Raw genomic sequence first — 19,268 nt, 5'->3', positions numbered from 1 at the left:
CCAGAAGCTCCTAAGAACATTAAGACCTGTTTAACTGGGGACTATTGGTAAAGATTTTTAGGAAAACAGATACAAAGGAGTCTTTTAGGGAATTAGAAATTAGACCCCACCTGGAGTACTGTGTCCAGCCCTGGGGTCCCCAACACAAGAAAGACATGGTCCTGTTACAGCAGGTCCAGAGGAGGGTCACGAAAGTGGCCCGAGGGCTGGAACACCTCTCCTATGAAGGAAGTCTGAGAGAGTTGGGGTTGTTCAGCCTGGAGAAGAGAAGGCTCTGGGCAGACCTTACTGCAGCCTTTCAATATATAAAGGGGACTTACAAGAACAACAAAGAGAGACTTTTTACCAGGGCCTGTAGTGACAGGACAAGGGGCAATGGTTTTAATCTGCAAGAGGATAGGTTTAGATTAAATATTAGGAAGAAATTCTTTATGATGAGGGTGGTGAGACACTGGAACAGGTTGCCCAGAGAAGTTGTGGATGCCCCATATTCAAGGTCAGGTTGGACAGGGCTCTGAGCAACCTGATCTAGTGGAAGATGTTCTTGCCCATGGCAGGGGGTTTGGACTAGATGATCTTTAAAGATCCCTTCCAACTCAAACCATTCCATGATTCTATAAAGCAGAAAGAATTTGTCTTGAAAACAGGAGTTAGATGTAAATATAAGGCACAATTATTTCACTTCTTCTGCACCTGTCTTCAAATATTTCAGAGTTTTATGCTTAGAATTTTGGTAGAATAAGATCACATTTTCACTGTAATGTTTGTTTGGCATGGAGTAATTTCAGAGAGAATGGCAAAACCAGGGATTTTATTTCCTGCGCAATAGTTTTACAACAGGGCTCTCCAAGCCTCTGCTTAACAGAAGCTCCCAAGGGAAGGAGGACAGCTCTCGCTGGTAGCTTTCTGCACAACAACTCTTATCAGTGATGAAGCCAACCTTGGACCCAGCCAGCTGGGCTAGAAGGGGGAGCACTTGTGGGGCCCTCACACTGGCAGCTCCAGCAGGTTTTGATTGCTTGCTCCAAGGATCAGGGAATGAATGAGAAGCAGTCTCTGATTTCATCTGGATATAGTTCGTCTTCAGGAGATTGGGTGTTTGTTTTTTTCCCTAAAGTCTAAACTTTTTCCTAATGTGAATCAGGAGGGAGGGAAATTGGGAAGCTACTTTTTGCTGTGATGCCTGTGCCACAGCACATGTGTTTGCAGAATGACACAAACTGAGTTGCTATTGAGGAGGCTGTTCTGCTGCTCCTGTGCTTTAGAAGAGATCAAATTGATCATTTCAGTAGCTTTTCAGAAAATTTCTGCAAATGACTTTTGAAAATGACTGGAAAACCTACAAAGCATTTTTCATTATGCTCTAATACAAATGTTGAACCACCACAAATCATCTGTCATATGCCCAGGGAAACCTTCAGTGTCACTGGAGAGGTTGATCTATCAGAAAACTGTTAATTCTCATTATTTTTGTGAGATACTTAGGTTTTATTTTGGAACTCCTCCACCACAGCATAAAGCTTTAAACAACCTTTGCAAAGGGCTCTGGATGCCAGGATGCAAGGATGATCCTGTGTGGAAAAGAAACAATTTTAGTGGATATCATAAAGCGCTGCAGCACCATGAGTGCATAAAGAGATTGGTTAGGGATCAAATACTTGCAGCTTTTTCTGGCACAAAACCAAGAGCATCAAATGAAGCTGGTAGGAGCTAGGCATTGGAACAAATAGCTAATGGGAACAGTCAGTTATCCCAGTTCTGGTGTACTTGAGTCAAGTCTGCATGTCAAGATATTCTGTAATCTGGCATTTAATCTGGGCAGATCAGGTAAATTCTCCCTGTATGACAAGAAAGCTATATGCTACAGTCCCTCACAGTCACCTGACCAGTTTGCTGCACTCCTGCAGTATGGATGGCCTGTACCAATGTTGCAAGCCATGTAGTCTCTGCAAGTGTTCTGCTGCCATGCCTGTACAGACAATGATGATGGTGCCTTGCCCAACGCGAGTACCTCCTTTTAACTTCTGGCTGCCTGGGCTGGGAGCCACTGGGAGAAACGAGTGTGTGTGTTGGCAGCCAGCTTCTTGCTGTGCAATTTGTACACAGCTCAGCTCCACACACCTGCAATGTTTTGTGTCATCTCCATTCTGGAAGTTGCAAGATCTTATGGGAAATCCCATCTAAACTGCAGCAGGCCAGAACTGGACCAGGGGACAATATATGTCTCTCCTGACCCTTTAATTTTGCTGTTTTACTAGAGATAGACTGCTGCAGATCTGATTTTGGAGTGATAGCAGTGCCTATTGTGGTCTTCCGAAGTGAAGATCACTGCCTGCTTTCCCCTTTATACATACATTCCCACACCTTAGGTTGCAGAAGATTTCTGTTTCAATCAAATGGCTTTTCTTAAAAAAAAAATCTTAATATTCTTATACTCTTTGATAAAGAAACAGCTGTTGTCTTTTGCTATCTGAGTCCTGAATATTTTGATTTGCTTCCATACATATTTAGATTGTTCTATACAGCTATGCAATTATTTTTCACTGTGTCCTTGACAGATGGAATGTGACTGTTTAAATTGCATCCCGTGTATATACTTGTTCATCATCCTTTATTCAATTTCAACAATCTGAAAGGCTGCTGGAAATGATTCTACTTCTCGTTTGTCCTAATTGCTGAGCTCAGTAATTGTGATGGGAACTCCTGGAAACTGTCTTGTGTACTACACCCTGATAGGAATGTGAGACAGCGACAAATAAAGGTATGCCCTTTTACACCACTTTTGTTATTTTCCTTCTTTTCCTAGTTGTTGTTGAATCTTTAGAAATGCTCAGAAGACCAACAATGCCAAATTTTAATGAATTTTAATAGTGTTTGAGGCATGGGTCAACAGAATAGGAAATCAAGTACATGTCTGAGTATATTTCAAGTATGCAATTTCTCATAACTGTCTCAAAAAACCTCAATCCTTCTCTTATTTGCATATGTGGACTAGTCATTTTGTAACTATCTTCATGGTCTTTTCATTATCAAGGCCTGTAGAAAACTATAACAATGGTTATAGTTTTCTCCTACCCTCCTACCCTTCCTTGAATTGTTTCCATATATGTGGGGAGAAAAATCTCTAAAGAACAGTAATTCCCATAGAATCATAGAATCATAGAATCATATGATAGAATCATTGAGGTTGGAAAAGACCTCTAAGATCATCGAGTCCAACCGTCAACCCAACACCACCATGCCCACTAAACCATGTCCCTAAGCGCCTCAACTACATGTTTTTTAACACTGGGCACACTGCCGGCTCATGTTCAGCCGGCTGTCAACCAGCACCCCCAGGTCCTTTTCCGACAGGCAGCTTTCCAGCCACTCTTCCCCAAGCCTGTAGCACTCCATGGGGTTGTTGTGGCCGAAATGCAGGACCCGGCACTTGGCCTTGTTGAAGCTCATACAGTTGGCCTCAGCCCATCGATCCAGCCTGTCCAGGTCCCTCTGCAGAGCCTTCCTACCCTCGAGCGGATCAACACTCCTGCCCAACTTGGTGTCGTCTGCAAACTGACTGAGGGTGCACTCGATCCCCTCGTCCAGATCATGGATAAAGATATTGAACAAGACTGGCCCCAAAACTGAGCCCTGGGGAACACTGCTCGTGACCGGCCGCCAACTGGATGTAACTCCATTCACCACAACTCTCTGGGCCCGGCCGTCCAGCCAGTTTTTCACCCAGCGCAGAGTCCACCTGTCTAAGCCGTGAGCCGCCAGCTTCTCTAGGAGAATGCTGTGAGAGACAGTGTCAAAGGCCTTCCTGAAGTCCAGGTAGACCACATCCACAGCCTTTCCCTCATCCATTAGGTGGGTCACGTGGCCATAGAAGGAGATCAGGTTGGTCAAGCAGGACCTGCCTTTCATGAATCCGTGCTGGCTGGGCCTGATCCCCTGGTTGTCCCGCTCATGCCTTGTGAGCGCCCTCAAGATGAACCGCTCCATAATCTTCCCTGGCACCGAGGTCAGGCTGACAGGCCTGTAGTTCCCCGGATCCTCCTTCCGGCCCTTCTTGTAGATGGGCGTCACATTGGCAAGCCTCCAGTCTTCCGGGACCTCCCCCGTTAACCAGGACTGCTGATAATTCTGCAGTAATTGATAATAATTGATTCTGCAAACTGTTGCATAATATAAAGGGAAATCCTACTGAAGCAAAGCCGCAGGAGCTGTCTGACTCCCTGTTGTGGTTTAACCTCAGTCGGCAACTGAGTACCACACTGCCGCTTGCTCACTCCTCCCCCTGCCCCCCCGGTGGGATGGGGGAGAGAATCGGAAGGGTAAAAGTGAGAAAACTCGTGGGTTGAGATAAAGACAGTTTAATAGGTAAAGCAAAAGCCGCTCACGCAAGCAAAGCAAAACAAGGAATTCATTCACTACTCCCCATCGGCAGGCAGGTGTTCAGCCATCTCCAAGAAAGCAGGGCTCCATCACAAGTAAAGGTTGCTTGGGAAGACTAACTCCAAACGTCCCCCCCTTCCTTCTTCTTCCCCCAGGTTTATATGCAGAGCATGACATTATATGGTATGGAATATCCCTTTGGCCAGGCTGGGTCAGCTGTCCTGGCTGTGCTCCCTCCCAACTTCTTGTGCACCTGCAGCCTTCTCAGTCAGTAGAGCATGGAAAGCTAAAAAGTCCTTGACTAGTGTAAGCACTACCTAGCAACAACTAAAACATTGGTGTATTGTCAACATTATTCTCACCCTAAATGCAAATCACTGCACTGTACCAGCTACTAGGAAGGAAATTAACTCTATCCCTGCCGAAACCAGGACACTCCCGCTACTCCTTTGCACTACTCAAACAGCTACCCTTTCTGTCTTTAGGGAGCAAACAGTCACTGGGTGGACTGAATCCCACTGCACTGGTCAGTGGACTCTTACTTCTGAACAAGGGGTATTCAGTATGTCTTTACACATAGTGAAATTTTGTGTTTGCATTCAGTGGTATAACATTTTACAAGATGTCACACTATGTGTGCATAGCAAGACTGATAAAGGACTTTAACGTATTATACTTAAATAAAGAGCACACACACACATATATACATAATCTTTAAACAGATGTGGCTTTGTATAATAGAATAAAACACCAGTAAAAGTATTTAAAGAACATACAGTTTCTTCTTTTTATGTACTTGCTCACAGAAACAATTATTCAAGGCATATCATATCTGCATTTGTGACGATGTCGACCTAGTGCTTGTCAACCACTGCTGCAAGGGGGGATGGCAGCTTTTCATGATTACTTACATTTCATTACTACCAGCATCACCCAAAGGATCTTCTGCCCACTCCTGTATACCCCTGAATTTCACGGAAACCCAGGCATGGAAGCAGTGCCCATCCTGCCATGACACTTTCCAAATTTGGGACCTTCCCTCCATGTGAATTTTCCCTCCCACTGTGACTCCAGTGACAGCACAGGTGCTGCCTCACCTTCTACAGTGATTGTCTGGCTTTGTGAGAAGCATTTTGTCCAGCAGCCCCAGGGCGTGAATTACAGTTATGGTCAGTCGGTCGTCTTCCACCAACCGAGAATTCACTCTTTCATAGTATACTGCTGTTTTCATTAAAAACCCAGACATTTTATCCTATTATTTGTGGTCAGTTGTACCATGATTTTAAAATTTTCAAGTCATAAATAATATCTTATTTGGAAATACCATTGCTTAAGCTGTTACAAAATATACCTCTTCTAACTGCACTGGAAATATTTCATGTCTTTCTGTGTGCTTGAGCATCCTTCAGTGCCAGAACATGTTTACACTGTCCCACAAACAGAAAATATAGATTAAGTATGATTATTTATTTTAAAAGTGGCAAACAGTAACATCTGTTCACAAAGAACCTCCTTTCCTTGGGACAGAAATTTAAACAAGATTGACAAAGCAAATGAAGTACTAAAAGTCCACTAATTGCTGTGACTACAGGGCAGAGGTGTGTTTGGTCTCCACGCAACACTTGCAGCCTGCTCCTCACTGTGGTGTCCCAATGGTCTACAGTGTGATAGAGGCTGCAGATTCATTATCTGGATTAAATGAGTGCTGCAGCTGTCCTGGTGTTTTTAATGTTAAATTGAGCTACAGTCAAACTTCAGAAAGAAATGTTACTAAGGAAATACAAGGGTCAGCTCCTATGGGGTTAGGAGGCTGATGATCAGATGCAGCAGCCCAAACAGTTATCCTCAGGATCAGCTCTGGGAACAGTTCAGGGGACGGTGATGCAATGGTGCTAAGGCACTGCATATTTCTGGACACAGATGAGCTAATACAATATTCTTAATAGTTGAGGAGGCTGTGGCAAATTCATTTTCAGTGCACAGACATTGCATGGATGGACAGCATCATGGGCACCTGAGGAAATCTCCTCAGGACTCAAGGAGGACCAGCAAAGCATGTCTCACGGTTGCCCAGGGCTGGGGGCTGCACTGTATCCAAGTTGTTATGAAAATGTGGTAGAGAAAATGTGGAATTTTGTAGACCTGACACTTGCTTTCTTGAATTTTGGATACTTGACTGCACTATTAGATTGTGAATTGTTAGTATTGAAACAGCTGAGTGTAGACTGCATTATAAAAATTGTTCAGGAAATTGTCAGGTATATTCATATGCATGCACAGACAATCCAAAAACCATATCAAAGAGCTCCTGTAAAGTGGTGTTTCACTGCACTGTATAACAACTCTCATGAAGTAAATTACTTATTTTAAAAACTGTTAAATGCATAAAACTATTCATTAAAGGCAAACACAAAATGCTCTGAACTAACAAACCATCATGGATTTTAGACAGAGCATTTCTGAGTTGTATCTTGTTTCATTTAGGTGAACTTAATATGGAGCTGCAAACAGCGTTAAGGCTGTTGCCTGACATGTGAAAACTGTGTTTGTGTTTGAAAATGAACGCTGGTTGTTTCAGGGACAACCGCAGAAAGAAGAACTTCTACAAGTCCTTCAAAGTCAAATAGGGATGTTGAAAAACACTGCAGGGGGACAAGCTGACATCTCTTCTCTTGAATTATTTCAGGGTCTTCTGCTGAAAAGATCTCTGATTGGATTTCTGGGCAACCTTTCATCATTGAAGCAAATAATTTGATGCTCTCACTCCTCACTTAAGAAACAGCTTCTCAGTTCGAAATCACCAAACTTCAGGAAGACAAATGATTTCTTTTCCCTCTAAATGCAGGAGTACTTCAGCTTTGGACTATTGTGCCAGTTGACAAATTAATCAACTTCTGGCTGGCTGCCCTGACTTATTTCTGTTTTGGCTTAACCTACTCATGTGAATCCATTTTTCTTGCTCTCAAATACATAAAATCAAAGAGCAGATTTGCTGTGACTCATGTGCTTTGTTATATATGTTTATCATAAGTAGAAGCAAAACTTCAAGAACACTCTAGATATTCCAAAAGTTACGCTATCTAAAACTCCTACTTCAAAGGAAATGGTATCACTACTGTTCCCTTTTCTGTAGATAGTAAACGGAAATCATCATTCAGTCCATTAAAGAAGCAAACCCCAAATTACCATATAGTAGAAATATATTCATTAGCACATTTATCAGTACTAAGTATGCGAGAAAGGCCAGTTATCTTTAATGGTTTAACTTCTACTAACAAGAGCAGTTAAAAGGGTTATAAAATACTGGATTATGGAAAAAAATCACAATGTAAAGAAGCCATGGTCCTTGGCCTCTCTATGCCCATCTTTCAGCTTTAGGTCTCCTTAAGATTCATCATCACTTGCCTGGAAAAAAAGGGAAGGGATTCAAGCCTTGAACAGCTTTCAAATCATCATAAAATCATAGAGCAGCCCAGGTTGGAAGGGACCTCAAAAGATCATCTTCTCCAACCTTTCATGGGGAAGGGAGCCTAGACGAGCTTTTCTAGCACTCTGTCCAGCCGCATGTTGAAAACCTCCAGCAATGGGGACTCCACCATGTCCCTGGGGAGGTTGTTCCAGTGAATGATTGTTCTCACTGTAAAAAAATTCTCTCTTACATTGAGATGAAACCTCTCCCAGTGCAACTTGTACCCATCACCCCTTGTCTTCTCCATGTAGCTCCTTGTGAAGAGAGAGCCTCCGTCCTCTTTGGAGCCACCCTTTATGTACTGAAATGTTGTGATGAGATCCCCCCTGAGCCTTCTCCTCTCCTTCAGCCTTTCCTCTTAGGGCAGGTTCTACCGTGCTTTGATCATCTTCATGGCCCTCCTTTGGACCCTCTCCAGTCTGTTCATGTCTTTTTTTAATTCTGAGGATCAGAACTGGACACAATACTGCAGGTGTGGCCTGACAAGCACTGAGTAGAGTGGGATGATCACATCTGTATCTCTGCTAGTAATGCCCCTGTGGATGCAGCCCAGGATCCGATTTGCCTTCGTTGCTGCAGCAGCACCCTGCTGACTCATGTTCAGCTTGCTGCCGACCAGGTCCCTTTCAGCAAGGCTGCTCCCCAGCCACACAGACCCTAGCCTGTACTGGACTCTTGGGTTATTCCATCCCAGGTGCAGGACTTTGCACCTGCCTTTGTTAAACTTCATACTGTTCTTGCTAGCCCACTCTTCCAGCCTGTCCAGGTCTCTGTGAGACGGCTCTCCCTTCTGACATGTCCACCTCACCACCCAGTTTAGTGTCAACAAACTTGGTGAGAGTGCTTTCAATCCCATCATCCAGATAATTTATGAAGATGTTGAACAGCATGGGGCCCAGTATTGATCCCTGGGGGACGCCACTTGTGACAGGCTGCCAGCCTGAGTAAAAACCTTTGATCACTATGCTCTGGGTGCGGACTATTAGCCAATTGCCTACCCATCTCAGAGACCAACCATCCAACCTATGTCTTGCCAGTTTGTCCAGGAGAAGGCTGTGGGAAATGGTGTTGAATGTTTTGCTGAAGTCCAGGTAAACAACATCCACTGCTCTCCCCATGTTGACAGAAAATGTTCCCTTGTTGGAACAGAGCAGAGCAGAATAAAATAGAATAGAATAGTTCAGCTGGAAGGGACCTACAACAATCATCTAGTCCAACTGCCTGACCATTTCAGGGCTGACCAAAAGTTAAAGCATGTTATTAAGGGCATTGTCCAAATGCCTCTTCAACACTGACAGGCTTGGGGCATCGAGTACCTCTCTAGGCAGCCTGTTCCAGTGTTTGACCACTCTCTCAGTAAAGAAATGCTTGCTAAGGTCAAGTCCGAACCTCCCCTGACGCAGCTTTGAACCATTCCCGGGCACCCTGCCCCTGGATCGCAGGGAGAAGAGATCAGCACCTCCCTCTCTGCGCCCCCTCCTCAGGAAGCTGTGGATAGCAATGAGCTCGCCCCTCAGTCTCCTTTTCACCAGACTAGACAAACCCCGTGGCTCATTACAAAGAGTAAAAAATGAACAAAGTTAATACTTCATTATCCCTTGTGATACAGCATGAGAAAAGACCATATTAAACTTATCTAGAGTGGATAGATTTGCAAAGAACATGTAAAGCATATATATTTTTGAATGTGTTACAGTAACTTTATCTTATAGAAATATTATTTGTAATTTATACATTTCAGAAGTCAGCATTTAAACAATTATCTCTGTACTTTAAACCTTTAGTAAATGACAATAAAAATCACTGGAAAGCTCTACCTTATAACCAACATTACATTGTATAAATAAAAATATGTATTGTCAGATTAAGCACTGTGGATATGATGACATTTCAAGGCTAATATCACATTTATAAAGGCCTTAGAAATTAAGAATTAAACTGTCATTAATATTCATAGTTTAACATGTTCATTATTTGGCATTATATCTTAATGATACTATGTGAATATTCATAGACAAACACCTTGATTGATACCAATGACAATGATAGGCATTTCTAAATTATTCAAGTAGGAATATTATCCATATTTATGATACTCATTCAATTAACATTGACTGCAAAATTCATTATTTTTCATAATTCATGTATTCATAAATATCATGCTGTTTGTCTGCATTAGTGTTAACTTCTTTACCCTCTATATAAAACAGGAAAAAGAGAGCCAGCATTCATTAACATGAAACTGGAACAGTTCACCAGAAACCCAGCCCTCTAGAAGTCTCAAGCCCCTCACTGCAACTCAGAATCAAGAACTAATATTGTCAGCTGGAGATAACCAAAGTCAGGTTTCCAACGGTGTCTCAGGTGCATTGAGTAGCCCCACTGTCATTTCTGCAAATCCACCCAAATTTAATGCATGCATGGGGAAAGACTGCAGCAGCCTTCAGGAGGCCTGCGGGGAACAGAAGGAGGCTCAGCTGCGGTGACACCATGCGCTGCAGAAGTGGTCATGATGCGCTGCTTTGCTCACTGGGTGTTGCTCAGTGCTCAACTAGTGTGTAAAGTGATGGAGGAAGCAGGGTGCTCAAGTAATGCAGATTGCTTCCACAGAAGTTTGCAAATGTAGGCCGATAGTGACAGAAAGGGCAGTCGGTCTGGAGAAAACCTGACACTTCTCTTGGCTGGTTTTAATATGACCCAGGGAATACATTAGGGGGCAGAGTAAAACTGAACGTTTAAGAACTCAGTGTGTTGTGTTTCCTGAACTTAAAGTCCTGTGCTAAAAGCAAGAAAAAGACTTTATAACTTCTGTGGCAATGTATGATCTGGCTTTAACAGCAGCTGTGTGGTGGGGCTTCCCCAGGAGGAGGTGTGTGCCTGCCAACTGCTGGATGTATCACGGAGCAAAGAGGAGCAGGAGGTGTACGAAGGAGAATGGGATTTAAACTGCCATTTCTTGAAGGATGGGTGGAAAAACATGCATAGTAACATAAAAAGGATGGGTTGCCAAACAACTCAATGGTGCTGGAACAAGTACAGATGAAATAATTTCAGGTCCAGGCATAAAATGAGATATTGATACATATTGACAATACAATTAAACCAAATACAACTGAAATGATACTTTCCTGGGCTTGTCTCAGGGGTTGCAGCTGCCTGGCCACTGCTGCCCCAGCACCGAAGTAGGCAACGCTACTATAAATTAAAAGATAAATGTCCTCTGGTTCATGCACTGCACATTTGCCTTTGATACACATTGATATCTTGTAAAGGTTTATGAGATAAATTACTAATTATCATGTGATCTTCTAGGATTTCTACTTTTCATTTTACCCACAGAATGATGAAAAATTATTAAGACTTCAGAAACCTAGCTATTTTAATTGAATGTGGAAACATAAAACAGAGCAGCAGAGAGGTACCAAAAATAGGGCTTTTTTTTTTTTTTTCTGACGTTGCAATAATGACTCCTAGCCAACAAAGGTGGCTGAATCACATGAACCTGACATTGCGCTTTAGAGAAAGATGTTGTGATTCAACATCAGCTCTAGGGCAGGAGAGTGTATTCAGGAAGTTTTCCAGCACTTGCAACTTTTTAAATTTCATTGTGAGGTTTTGCATACAGTTTAGTATTTTGCAGAGTACAAGTTTAAACCATCCTATCTTGCTCTCTTGAAGTGCTGATTCTGCTTCAAGTGTGAGGTCTTTCCTTGAATTTTTTTTCTCGATTTTCATCAGGTGCTGTAGGTCATTTTCCTGCATGTTAAGAATGAGCAGGGGTTTGGGTATACAACTGGCCAGAGAGATTCCCTTATGTCAGCTGCAGCTATTAAACCATTTTCTCCATTGCTTCACTGGAGAGCTGTCAGGACCCTGAGCACCCCAGGTTTGGCTGCCCATGCTGGAGGCCAGCCCTGACATGGTGCAGCTACAACCCGAGATCACACAGCTGGGAAAGAGCTGGCTGAGAGACGATGCCTTGTTGAGGCTCCCCTTCACGCAGCATAAGGCTCAGACTTTCAGCCTTGCTCCTGGTCTGGGCTGTGTCGCAGCCTCAACCCTGCCTGGCTGTGTCCCTCACTGACCCTGAACTCAGTTTGCTTGGCCTTGGACTGCCTTGTCCCTGTGGACCTGTCTGGCAACTGGGACTGGGGCTGGGGCTGGTCCTGGCTCTTCTCCCCAACCTGCTCTGCTGGCCCCATGCAGGTCCCTGGGGCTACCGGGTGCCATCCTGGCGCTGGTCTCCATCCTGTCTGGAGCAGCCTGCCCTTGCAGGTCCCTGGGAAAAACAGTCAGGAAAAATCTGTGATTCAAGTCTAATGCTAATTAAATTAATTCCTGCTATTTACTTTCTTTGCACAAAGCACTATTACCAACATCCTCTAATGTGTCATGAATAAATTGCCAGGGTTCTTCACAAGGCATATCAGTGTTTTACTTGTGAACATTTAATTTGTTAGGTACATGAATGCTCAGCACCAGGTGTCCACTCAGGCCTGGGCACAGGCATGTAAACTTACTATTTCTTTGAGCCCTGTCCTCAAACTTGGTGGCCCTCCACATTTCCATGGGAGTTCTGGGGGCACAGAATAATGCATATGCCAGTATTTTCTTTGCAGTGAGGTAGGTCAGCTTATAAATATTTTCAGTTCTCTGCGATTTATAAGGCTGTGCAACTCTGAGACACAAGACATGGGGAAAACAGTCCAAGGTGGGAAAACAGTGCAAGATTGTGACACAACATAGACCGGTGCCACCTGTAACCTGTCTCCATCATGGTCCAGCTTCCCGAGTAAGCAGAGGACTGGCACATTTTTGCTGAGACAGGTACCTCAGACATGCAGCACTCCCGTGTGCTGCAAGATTAAGCAGGCTCGGGCTACGCAGATTTGATGCTCAGCTCTTTCAAAAAATAGGTTCTAGAAAAAGACGAGAAACATTTTCATAATTGTCAGGGGGAGTTTGCCTTTGCTCTGACATGATCTGACAGAAAATGAATGGGTCTGGCAACTGTAGTACAGCACTTTGGGCTTTCCAGTTTATGGTACTCTGCCTCTCCAATTCGCCTAATCTTTGGCATGATTAATAACTGTCTTGAAGAACTGTGGTCAGCTTCCTTGTTCTGCTCTTAGCCTACTTCAGTTGCCTCTTTTGAGGAATGTTTCCTGTTTTATGGTATGCCCTAGGTACTCAGCAGATGAATGACATGATGAATGGCTGCTGCTCGCCCACGCTGGTGTCATGGATGGAGTGCGGAGCGAGACTGCACTTCACTCGTAACAGAGAAGCAACAATACACTTTATTGATATAAAACAGTGAGTTAGAGTTCAATGGTAAATGCAACAGTGATTTAACAAGATTCGATGGCAAGGTACACTCAATTATTTACTGCATAGAGGACAGGGTCAGACAAAACTGTCAGGGAGACCCTCCTGTTGAATCATGAGGTTCAGAAAGGACCTCCTTGCTTTCTAGACACCTTCTCAGAGAGGAGTCTAGGTGCAGCTGGATCCAATCCTAGTCCCAGACTTGGTCAACAGTTTATGTCTAAAGGATTATATATGTGCAATTAATCCTTTATATCACTTAGCTAAGATTTCAAAGTTTAGCATGCTATTACTCACTTACCAAGGATCTGTTGCGGCAAGGAATCTCTCAACCTCGAGGAGTAACCTTGAGAGGCATCCCTGCTCAAGGGGAGACCCTGTCATGCAGCCTGCTGCCATGCAGAAGAGCTCAAAGGGCTCTTGGGTTGCTCACTATCTATAGGGGTAAGAGGATTGACTCATAGTCATATTTACATACTGATAACTGTGGTTAGGTGGGCGTATTTCTCACAACAACCAAGGACTATTATTTTGTTATCTGGCTCCCGAATCCACTTCATTAATGGACGCAGCTATCACTATCAGCATCCATTAACGACCGCCCCTGGTAGTTATTGCTTGAGTAGGGTTACAGGAGATAAAGATCAGGTTGGGCGGGGGAGCACACCAGGTTGGGTGTGGGAGCACACCGTCACAGCTGGCAGTAGGCAGTTCCTGCTGTCCCTCTCCACAGGCTCCTCAGACATCAGCCTGCCAGCTCTGACTGTAATCACACAGTGGTCCACTACAGGAAACTGCTCACAACTGGCTATTTCACATGGAAAAAATGTGGGGACAAAGGTGGAGAAAAAATTATAAGGTTGAAGCAGGGAGTTAGGGCTGCCTGGGGCGGGGAGAAATTTACCCATCATTGGAAAAATGAGCAGCCTGTGGGACATGGGCAAGATGCTAGACAGCTAGGGTGTCTTCTGACCAGAACACTATGTAAAGCTGGGCTTTCTATATGTAATCGACACCTGTGCAGTATAGATCAATCAGATGCTCAGCACCTTAGTACTGGCAAATCTAGAACAAAACAGGAAAGTTCATGTGCTGAGAGGTGTAAAGTCCCTGCTACTGTTTCTCCCAGTTTTTAATGGGTATGTTTTTCCTTAGGGATATATAATTTTCTCCTAAGTAATATGTTCCTGAATTTGGTATTGTTATTTCTGTGTTTGTATGCCTTATGTTGGTTTGTCTTTTCTTTTTGTGGAATGCTGACTTCTGTGAAGACAACACACCATATCCATGTTCATTTTCCTCTACTCCTCAAGCGCAGCTACTGCTCCTTTAATTTTTGCCCTCCATTCCAGCACGTCTTGCTCTTCTCTTTATTTCTTCCCAGAGTGGTTTTTACTGTCCATCTTCTCTTTGCATAATTCGAAATTCTGGCCCCATTTCTCTTGTCTCTCTTGAGATTGCAGGTGCCAATAAAAAGTAAATGTAAAAGAAACTTAGAAACCCACTGATATCATGCTCTTTTTCTTGTTGGCTTCATCAGAGAGGAACTGGAATACCACTGTGAAGTTTCGTGTTGCCTACCAACAAGTTTCTCACCAGTGCGGGTCTGTGATGCTGGGCTTACTAATGCAAGTGCGTTTAATGGAAAGGCCAGAGTACGAAAAATGGGCCAACCAGGCTTCCTCTAGCAGCATCCTGCAAGGTGGGGAGGGTGTCAAACAGCAAGGGGCTTATGTCTCTTCCACTGCAAATCTTCACTCAGAAAGGGAGGCTGCAGCACTGACTGGGAGCTCAGCCTCTGTGGGGACACCGTCTCCAGCCTGCTGGGAAGCATGTTGCTCTACCGGTAATGCTCAGTGTTTAAGGCTCCAAACACATATGTGCACCTTGGGGACAGTAAGCATAAGCCCTGAAGGTGGAATAGCAGTTGTTTACACACAGTCTGAAAGAGTGCATTTTGAATGAGGAAGAGTTTTTGAGGAGACCTGCAGTGAGGGTGGTTCATCACCACTCTGCTTGTATTGTTGGGAAAGGTCAGAGCATCAAAGGATAATTCAGGTGGGACTTCCAGGCTGAACTTGCCTCAAGCCTTATTTTGGCACCTTCTTAATGACCTTGGATAAAAGAGTATTGGGGGAGATGGTGTCAAGAGCCTTGTAAAGTAAATGTAAATGATGTCCACAGTTCTCCTCTTGTTCACAAGTCTAGTCATTTTATCCTAGAAGTTGGTCAAGCGTGATTTACCCTTGGTAAATTCATGCTGGCTGTTGCCAGCCACCTTCTCCTTCATGTGCCCAGAAATGTGCTCTAGGAGGACTCCCTCCATGATTTTCCCAGGCACCAAAGTGAGAACTGACCCACCTGTAGTTCCCCAGATCATTCTTTTGGCCTTTTTTGAAGATGGATGGTATTTTCTTCTCCTCAATCATAGACGACCTCCCTGCTCTCCCCAAACATTCAAAGATGACAGCATCCTGCAAAAATGCCAGCAGCTCCCTCAAACCCACAGAGGTAGCCCATGGGATCTCATGGACTTGTACAGGTTAAGTTGATTCAGATAATCCCTGACTTGACCCTCATCTACCACTCGTCATTCTGCTCTTCCCTGAACACCTTCTCTAAGCACAGAGGACTGGTAGATGTAGTTGGTGAACACTGAAACAAGCAATGCAGAAGATTACATACCCTAAACCACTTCCCAAAGGGAAATAAGTTGGTCTGGCAGGTCAGTTGGCCTTCCCAGTCATAACTGCCCCTGTTTTAGTGAATACACTGATGAAGTGGTTTCAGTGAGGGCTCTTATTTGTCTTCATTCCCCTAGCTGTACAAGTAAAACCTATACTGCAGGCAAAATTGACACACATGTTCAGAGTCTGTAGGTTTGCTGCAGCCCATTCACAATGCTGCTGAGCACTGAGCAGCTCTTGTGTCATCCTCCTCAGCTGTCACACTGTCAGTGGAATCACAGCAGATGTGTTTCCCTGAGGACTACCACTTCTGCTGGCCTTCTCCAGGCTCCTTGCAGGGCAAAAACAGTATGTGGATTAGAGATGGCAAGAAGAGGCCTTTTGCAGTGGTAAATGTCAAACATCATTACACTTTTGAATACTCATTGTACCTGCTGCACTTTCTTACTCTATCTTGTTCACCTTTCACCTTCTCAATGCAACAGACCTTCCTGTAGGAGGTATCTTGTCTTCCTTGTTGCTCTTTACAAAGCTGCTTGGTTTGTCTCTGATTAACAGGTTTGTATACACAATATCAATATCAGACTGACAAAGAGAAGGAGTAGAGGGCATGGTACGAGTGAGATTTTGTTCTGCTCGCTGCCATTTCCCTATGTAAAGAGTTGACTTTGCTGCCATCCTGCCAGATAAAATGAGAATTCTGTTCTTTCCTCACAGGAGAGTAGACAATCTCCTTGGATCTGCAAGACTTAGGGCTGGCATGGCTGTTTTCCACAAACACTCCTAGCTCGGCTCTGGGCTGATAGATTCACCTCCTCTATGTATTTTTCCATATTCTGTATTTTGATGAGTTGTAAGATTCAGAGCTGCCCTTAACTGTATCCTCGTAACACCCTTGCAGTCTACAAATGCCCTCTGTCTCCACATCAGAAAGAAAGACTGGTTCCAGGCTGCACCAAAAATTCCAAAGCAATGCTAGGAACTTAACTAAGAGTTTGCTCTTAGTTGCTAAGAGTCACAGAATCACACAACAGATGAGGTTGACCTTTTAAGACTGTTTAGTCCAACACCCCTGCTCAAGCAGGTGTCAGCTAGAGCAGGCTGCCCAGGACTGTGTGCAGCCAGGTTTTGGATATCCAAGGATGGAGACTCCAGTACCTATCTGGGCAACCTGTTCCAGTGTTCAACCACCAAATATTTTTTAAATGGAATTTTCTGCACTTCAATTTGCACCCATTGCCTCTTGTCCTGTTACTGGGTACCATTGATAAAAATCTGGCTTTGTCTTACTTACTGCCCCCCGCTCAGGTATTTCTACAAATTGGTAAGTTCCCCCCTAAGTCTTCTCTCCTCCAGGATGAACAGTCTGCTTTTGTCTACAAGGACTCCAATGTCCTTCTCTGCAGAGCTGCTTTTCAGCTGGTGTACTGGTGCACAGGGTTATTCCTGCACAGATGCAGGACTTTGCATTCATTCCTCCTTGTTGAACTTCATGAGGTTCCACTCTGCCCATTTCTCTGGCCTGTCCAGGTCCCTCTGAACAGCAGCACAACCCTCTGGTGTATCAACCACTCCTCCTGGAATAGAGAACTTCTCTCCTTCCTTGTGGAAGGAAAGTTGCTATTAACTGCTATTTTAAGTCAGATCCCACATGGTAACACAGAGGGACTTATGAGTCTGGAGCTGCAGTGTTGACTCTGCTCTGCAGGATTATTTTACCAGTCACTCTATGCCTCTGATCTACTGGCTGAATAAGACCCAGCAAAGAACCACAAAGTGCTCATGTTTCCAGTAATTTAAAACATACCATTCTTCACAATAATTCATAACATTATCAGCAGAAATGAATTCTGCAAAGAATCTTATTTCCCCATGCTGAGATTCTGCCAAACCAAGATTACTCATGGTACCATGGAGTACCAAAGCCGTGAAGTTTGGTACTGCACTTTGCAGTCACTTTGCAGAACTAGTTTAAAACTGTTTCCTTGAGCTGGCTGACACCAGGGCTGTGCCAGGAATCAAAAGCAGAGCTCCTGAAGAGCTTGGCCAGATTTGTAATGAGCTGCTGGGTACAGGCTGTTCCTCCCAGAGCTCCTGGGCTGGCATGGAAACATGCAGCACTGAACTCAATCAGGCACCACAGACAGCATCTTCCCTTGGTGATCATGGCTGGAAAGGCTTCTGAACAGTATCAGGGCATCAAAACTTCACTCATTAAGTCCAACTGTCATAGCAAAGAAGAAAGTACTACTGCTAAATATGATTCTGGAAATTGCATTATAATTTTCCGAGTGAACTGTAATCCTTAGTTTCTTCTAAGCCTGAACAACTGTTGAGTGAAAATCGCTTTCTTGACCAGTAAAAACTATGAACTTGAAAAGAAAGTCAAGTTGACAAGGACTTGTTCTGGCCAGCAGAAAATTGGTATTGTGGTGATTTTAGATTGGATTTTTGAGATTTTTGAAGATTCTTGAAAGTTTTTGTTTTGGTACAAATATCAGTTATTAATTGAGAGAGGGGTACAACACTTCTCAGCTATAGCATTATCCAGCTTCACAAAATTTGTTGAGAATTTTATGCAGTTCTCAGAACTTTACTGAACATCATTCTCTTTTACCCTCTCTTCTGCTATCATTATGCTTCATGAAAGAGGTTTTTGTTCCAAGTAGGGAACAAACATTTTCCCTAACATCCAGCTTCAAACTTTGATTTGCCAACCATTAAATCCCAGTGGACAAATGCAAAGTGTTCAAGGTAGTGACCTTAGCTAAAAGTGCCAAAAATTAGAAACTGTCACTGTCTCTCAGCATGTGACTATATGGAAAATACTAAGCTGCTCTGATGAAATAGAGCCACTGGCATTTGTGGTTTGTATTTCAAGCAATTATCAGCACGTTGCACTTTCCTCCCCCACAAAGTCCTTTCAGTGTCTAGGAAAATGTTTTACATACATCTGACTATAAACTTCCTTATGTCTTTAGGTGCACTGTGCCATCAGACACATTTTTTGAAGTGGCTTGACAGAGATTGTGATCTTTCAAGATCGTGATCCTTGTGGCTTGCTGGGCACTAAAACCTCCATTTGAGAATAACCTACAGACTAGTATCACAACGAACACAGATAGAAGATAGACCAAAGTCATTGTGAGATCAGTAAATTTTCCTTTTCTTCCTACTAATGTTGTCACCCTTGATTCTTGCTGCAGCCAAACTCCCCCCTCCCTCAGTTACTCACCAGGTCCTGGGCATTACGCACTCCGCAAGGCCTTAGGTGTGTCAGTCTCCTGTGCACACCATGGGAAATCATTTGACAGCTCTGTGTGCCTGGTCAGCTGGGTCCCCTCCCACGCAGTGCCATGTCTGAGCTCAAGAAGCATCAGTGATGCTTCTCTGTGTCTCCATTC

Source organism: Aptenodytes patagonicus, chromosome 7 (assembly GCF_965638725.1).
Source record: "Aptenodytes patagonicus chromosome 7, bAptPat1.pri.cur, whole genome shotgun sequence".
Classification (NCBI taxonomy): domain Eukaryota; kingdom Metazoa; phylum Chordata; class Aves; order Sphenisciformes; family Spheniscidae; genus Aptenodytes; species Aptenodytes patagonicus.
The sequence above is the reverse complement of the archived record's forward strand: the minus strand, read 5'-3'. Positions refer to the sequence as shown.